The sequence below is a fragment of the Pseudophryne corroboree genome, chromosome 8, assembly GCF_028390025.1.
Source record: "Pseudophryne corroboree isolate aPseCor3 chromosome 8, aPseCor3.hap2, whole genome shotgun sequence".
NCBI classification, from domain to species: Eukaryota; Metazoa; Chordata; class Amphibia; order Anura; family Myobatrachidae; genus Pseudophryne; species Pseudophryne corroboree.
In genome coordinates, this window is record NC_086451.1 from 73,343,872 (window position 1) to 73,351,049 (window position 7,178).

Sequence of the window (7,178 nt, forward strand, 5' to 3'; positions counted from 1 at the left end):
GGACTCTGCAAACTTTATGGTGGAAGCCATAAAAGAAGTAGGTTTGCTTAACGCACGCACCACTGCTATGGCAGTGTCAGCACACAGGGGCTTATGGTTACGCCAGTGGACTGCGGACGCGGATTCCAGAAAAGGCTTGGAAGGCCTACCCTTCACAGGAGAGGCCGTATTTGGAGATGAACTAGACAAATGGATCTCCAAAGCTACTTCGGGTAAGTCCACGTATCTTCTTTCTGCAGCTCGCCCAGGCAGGAAGGCCTACTCAGGCCCTAACCTACAGTCCTTTCGGACGGCCAAGTTTAAGGGCAAAACCAGAGGTTCTTCTACAGCCACCAGAGGCGCTAGAGGTAAACCACAAAAAAACAGCAGCTGCTGATTCTCAGGAACAAGGCTCAAGCTCTGCTGCCTCAAAGCCTTCAGCATGATGATGGACCGCGATGCCTGGAGGACTGGCAGGTGGAAGCCCAACTAAAATTTTTCAGTCACATCTGGACAACATCATGCCAGGATCCCTGGGTCATAGATCTTATTCCCCAGGGCTACAGACTGGAGTTTCAGGAGCTCCCACCTCACAGATTCTTCAAATCAGGCTTACCAGTTTCACAAGAGGCAAGTCTAACCTTACAGGATGCCATTCACAAACTGGTACAGACTCAGGTCATTGTTCCAGTTCCACCTCATCTACAAAACAAGGGATATTATTCCAACTTGTTTGTAGAACCGAAACCGGACGGTTCGGTAAGGCCGATTTTGAACCTCAAGTCGTTAAACCCGTACTTACGAGTGTTCAAATTCAAGATGGAGTCTCTGAGAGCGGTGCTCTCAGGTCTGGAAGGGGAGGTGGAATTCCTAGTGTCTCTGGATATCAAGGATGCGTACCTTCACATTCCGATCTGGCCGCCTCTCCAGGCTTATCTACGGTTTGCACTGCAGGACTGTCACTACCAGATCCAGGCCCTGCATTTTGGTCTCTCCATGGCACCGAGGGTGTTCACCAAGGTGATGGCAGAGATGATGTTTCTACTCAGCAAGCAGGGAGTGAACATAATTCCGTACCTGGATGATCTTCTGATAAAGGCACTGTCCAGGGAGAGGTTGTTGAACAGCATTCGCTTCACAACCAAACTACTCCTGGATCACGGGTGGATTCTAAATCTACCAAAATCTCACTTAGAGCCAACTTGGAGGCTCCCATTTCTGGGAGTGATACTGGACACAGAGCCGCAGAAAGTATTTATTCTGTTGGAAAAGGCATTGGCAAGCCAGTCGATGGTTCGGGATGTCCTAAAGCCAACCCAGATATCGGTGCATCTATGCATTTGCCTTCTGTGGAAGATGGTGGCCTCTTATGAGGCTCTTCAGTACGGAAGGTTCCATGCAAGACCCTACCAGCTCGATCTGTTGGACAAATGGTCCGGATCACATCTTCACATGCACCAAAGGATCTGTCTGTCGCCAAAGGCTAGGATCTCCCTTCTGTAGTGGCTACAGACTTCTCACCTAATCGAGGGCCGATGGTTCGGGATTCAGAATTGGATTCTGCTAACCACAGATGCAAGCCTCAGAGGTTGAGGAGCAGTCACCCAGAGGGTGCAGTTTCAAGGAAGATGGTCAAGTCAGGAAGTTGTCCTTCCAATCAACATCCTGGAACTCAGGGCTATATATAACGCCCTTCTGCAGGCCTCATTTCTTCTTCAAGATCGGGCCATTCAGGTCCAGTCAGACAATGTGACGGAAGTGACGTACATAAACCAACAGGGCGGAATGAAAAGCAGAGCAGCAATGTCAGAGGTGTCAAGAATTCTCCTCTGGGCAGAAAAACACGCTGCGGCATTGTCGGCGGTCTTCATTCCGGGAGTAGACAACTGGGAAGCAGACTTCCTCAGCAGACATGACCTGCACCTGGGGGAGTGGGGCCTTCACCCGGAGGTGTTCAGGTGCTTGACACGTCGATGGGGATATCAGCAAATCGACATGATGGCCTCTCGTTTCAACAAGAAGCTCAAGCGGTATTGTTCCAGGTTGAGAGACCCACAGGCAGTAGCAGTGGATGCTCTGACAACTCCATGGGTCTATCAGATGGTGTACGTGTTTCCTCCACTTCCTCTGATCCCAAGAATTCTGAAAAGAATAAAAAGGGAAAAGGTTCAAGCAATTCTCATTGGTCCGGACTGGCCAAGAAGGGCCTGGTACGCGGACCTTCTGGAGATGCTCCTCGAAGATCTGTGGCCTCTACCTCTTTGCGAGGATCTTCTGCAAAGGGCCCATTCGTCTATGAAGACTTACCACGGCTGCGTTTGACGGCATGGAAGTTGAACGGCTGATTCTAGCCAGGAGAGAGATTCCTGGCGAGGTCATCCTGACTATGATCAAAGCCAGGAAGGGGGTAACGTCTAAACATTACCACCGTATTTGGAAGAAATACGTCTCTTGGTGTGAGAGTAGAAAATATTCTGCGGTAGAATTTCATCTAGAATGTTTCCTACTACAGTCAGGTGTGGCTGTTGGCCTGCGCCTGGGCTCCTTAAAAGTCCAGATTTCGGCCTTGTCCATATTCTTTCAGAAACAATTGGCTTCTCACCCTGAGGTCCAGATGTTCTTGAAAGGTGTTCTGCATATCCAACCTCTCTTTGTGCCTCCCACGGCGTCTTGGGATCTCAATTTGGTGCTGCAGTTCCTCCATTCGGACTGGTTTGAACCGTTACAGGAGGTAGACGTAAAATATCTTATGTGGAAGACCGTCACACTGTTGGCCTTGGCTTCAGCAAGACGTGTGTCGGAGCTTGGGGCGTTGTCTCACAAGAGCCCCAATTTAATTTTCCATGAGGACAGAGCTGAACTTAGGACTCGTCAGCAATTTTTTCCTAAGGTGGTGTCTGCGTTTCACATCAATCAACCTATTGTGGTTCCGGTTGTTACCGACACCTCTGTTACTTCGAAGTCTTTGGATGTTGTGAGGGCTTTGAAGGTGTACGTGAAGAGAACTGCTCGTCACAGGAAATCGGACTCGCTGTTTGTTCTTTACGATCCCAATAAAATTGGGTGTCCTGCTTCGAAGCAGTCAATTGTGCGCTGGATCAGGCTCACTATCCAGCATGCTTATTCCACGGCAGGATTGCCAGTTCCTAAATCTGTACAGGCCCACTCGTCTAGGTTGGTGGGTTCTTCTTGGACGGCTGCCCAGGGTGTCTCGGCCTTACAGCTCTGGCGAGAAGCTACATGGTCAGGTTCGAACACCTTTGCAAAGTTCTACAAGTTCGATACTTTGGCCTCTGAGGACCTTCAGTTTGGTCAATCAGTTCTGCAGGAACATCAGCACTCTCCCACCCGGTTTGGGAGCTTTGGTACTTCCCCATGGTACTAAATAGATCCCCAGTATCCTCTAGGACGTAAGAGAAAATAGGATTTCAATTACCTACCGGTAAATCCTTTTCTCGTAGTTCGTAGAGGATGCTGGGCGCCCGCCCGGTGCTTTGTTCTTCCTGCACTGTTACTTGGTTAAGTATTGTTGTTTGGTTCAGCTGTTGCTGTTCCTGTTTCAAGTTTGGTTAGCATGGCTGGTGTATGGCTCCTAAAATGCTGGTCTATCCCTAACCTTATTCCCCTCCCCTATATAGCACTGAAATTCTCAGCAATGAACCTACGCACCACTTATCTTTCCCGGCAGTTGTGACATAAGTTCTAGATGTTGGTGTGTATGGACAGTCCCTTGAAATCATATTGGTGCCACCTAAACCAGGGTATGTCTTCTCATTCTGTCGACATTCAGAATCTGTTGACATTCTGGTGTCGACATTCTGACCAGATCCCTCTGTATATTAAAAAAAACAGTTCCGACTCTTCGTTCTTAAGGGCCCCATACACTTGTCCGACCTCATGTCGGAGGCGATCGCAGGCGATCACCCCAGCAGCCTCCCGGGGAGACAGGATCCCCCAGGATACATCGGATGCTGTCCTTTTGCATCCGATGTATCCTGGGCGATCCCAGCCTTGCCCCAAGGGTCGGACCAGATTGAATGTGCAGCACATTGAATCTAGAGGATCTGATCTGATGCTCACGGGAACGCGCGATCGGATCGGCCCGGAGACACCTAAAAAATGCCCGGTTTCACCCAATATATCGGGCCGAATGCCCGAATTGGACTGGAATCGGGCATAATCGCTCTAGTGTATGGGGCCCTTTATGCTCTGGGTTTTCTAAATTAATATTTATTAACGGAGTATTACAAATGTAAAGAAATTAGATTACAACTAGGCTATGCTGGGAATTGTAGTGCACTTTGGTCTGCGCAGACAGCACCTAGCATACCGTCCTTCAAAAATCCTCCCCAGTAACAAAATGTTTTGGAAACTATTTTGGCACTAACGACAAGCTCACCTTGGTCTGTCCTTTTAGGGACAATAGAATACTAGTGAGAGCGAAGCATGTTTCTATATCTGTCCTTATTTGGGTAGATATGCTACATACCATGCCTGTCAAACCTATTCTTTTTCCAGAGTTGGAATTCTCTTTTTCTGGTTTTCCCACTTCTTTTACAATTGAAATAACCTAGGCTGATTTTGTTAACAGGAATGGAACATTTCTGTAACTGCATGCCTCCCAACCATCCCAATTTCAGTGGGCAGTCCCTATTTGAGGACTCTGTCCTGTTGTCACTATTGGTACTGGTGCTGCATAGTCACAGTCTGCCTTGAAGTTAGGAAGTATGACCCATTGGCGCAGCTCAGTGTAGCAGGGGGAGGGTACTCTTTGCCCAGGCTTGTTGGAGGGGCCTGGTTCAGTTGTACATTGGGCAGGATTGCTGAAGCAGTTTCTCTCCCCAACCCAGCACTCGCTGCTGTGTGCTGGTCTGCAGAAGGTCCAGGAATCTGACAGCAGCAATCTCTTCTCTCAATCTGCATAATGCACTCGCTGCCACTGCCGTGCTATACAGCAGCCAGTGGTAGTAATTCAGACCTGATCGCTAGGGTGCATTTTTTGCATCCCTGCGATCAGGTAGTCGCCGCCTACAGGGGGAGGGGGAATTCGCTGTGCAGGTGTGCGATCGCATGTGCAGGAGAGCTGCACAAACAGAAGTTTGTGCAGTCTCTGCACAGCCCAGGACTTACTCAGCTGCTGCGATGATTGGCCCGGAGCTGACGTCACGAATCCTCCCACAAAACGCCGGGTTCCTCCTGCGTTTCTCTGGACACTCCATAGAAACGGTCAGTTGCCACCCACAAACGCCCTCTTACTGTCAATCTTCTTGCGATTGCCGGTGCATTCGGATTTTTCGGACCATCACGTCGCTGCCCGGCGCTCCCTGACGCTGCAGTCCGTCGCGCCTGCGCATTGCGGTGCATACGCATGGGCAGTTCAGACCTGATCGCCTGCTGTGCAAAAACGCACAGCGGAGATCAGGTCTGAATTACCCCCTGTATTCCTAGCAGTCTCATTTGAGGAATGATAGTTACTGACTTACCCTACTGAGAATGCTGCTACTGCTAAATCTACCAATTATGAATATTGTTACTGCATGCTGTTGCTAAACATTATCATCACATGCTAGCGTCGCAGTTATGTTGTTTAGTTAATATTTTGCATTACGTCTGCAGTATTCATATTTCATGGTTATACTGAGCTGAGCCACCTTATGTCTATCCCAAGGACAACATCCATTAGCATTACTTTTCATTATCAGGCTAAGGGGCTTTAATTTGCATGGCCATTTAATGAATGTGCCAAGTGACTCTTACCCCTTTTTCTGGTATGTGTGTGAGTGGTTGCCAGTGATTCATAATGAATCGGGTTTGGGTTTCCCGAGTCATCGCCTGGTAGAACTTGCTAAGATCTGCAACCCCCAAAAGACAACACAACTCAGCTAGAAGAGTTGTGTCTGGGCCGTAACTAGGGGTGTGTAGGGGTTAATTCAGAGTTGATCGCAGCAGCATATTTGTTAGCAGTTGGGCAAAACCATGTGCACTGCAGGGGGGGGGGGGCAGATATAACATGTGCAGATAGAGAGATTTGGGTGGGTTATATTGGCCCTCACGTTGCCGAATTTCGCTATATTGCGATTAGTCGCTTACTGCGCATGCGCAATGTTCGCAGAGCGCATGTGCTTAGTTATTTTACTCAAAAGTTAGGTATTTTACTCAGGGCATTACGAGGAATTTTCTTCGTTCTGGTGATCGGAGTGTGATTGACAGGAAGTGGGTGCTTCTGGGCGGAAACTGGCCGTTTTATGGGTGTGTGTGAAAAAACGCTGGCGTTTCTGGGAAAAATGCGGGAGTGGCTGGAGAAACGGGGGAGTGCCTGGGCGAACGCTGGGTGTGTTTGTGACGTCAAACCAGGAACAAAACTGACTGAACTGATCGCAGTGGCAGAGTAAGTCCCGAGCTACTCAGAAACTGCTAAGAAATTTCTATTCGCAATTTTGAGAATCTTTCGTTCGCAATTCTGCTAAGCTAAGATACACTCCCAGAGGGCGGCGGCTTAGCGTGTGCAATGCTGCTAAAAGCAGCTAGCGAGCGAACAACTCGGAATGAGGGCCATTGTTTCTGTGCAGGGTAAATACTGGCTGCCTTATTTTTACTCTGCAATTTAGATTTCACATTGAACACACCCCGCCCAAATCTAACTCTCTCTGCACATGTTATATCTGCCCCCCCCCCCCCTGCAGTGCACATGGTTTTGCCCAACTGCTAACAAATTTGATGCTGCGATCAACTCTGAATTACCCCCTGTGAGTGGTACAACCGCACAGTGGGGGTCATTCCGAGTTGATCGCTAACTGAAAATGTTCGCTGCGTTGCGATTAAGGAAAAAAACAGCACTTCTGCGCATGCATATGTGGCGCAGTGCGCACGCGCAACGTACTTTCACAACGGCCGATGTATTTTTACACAAGGTCTAGCGAAGCTTTTCAGTCGCACTGCTGGCCACAGAGTGATTGACATGAAGTGGGCGTTTCTGGGTGTCAACTGACCGTTTTCAGGGAGTGTTCGAAAAAACGCAGACGTTCCAGGAAAAACGCAGGTGTGGCTGGCCGAATGCAGGGCGTGTTTGTGACGTCAAATCCGGAACTGAATGGTCTGAAGTGATCACAAGCGCTGAGTTGGTCTGAAGATACTCAGAAACTGCAAAAAAAAAATTTGTAGCCGTTCTGCGATGCAATTGCTAAGCTGAGATACACTCC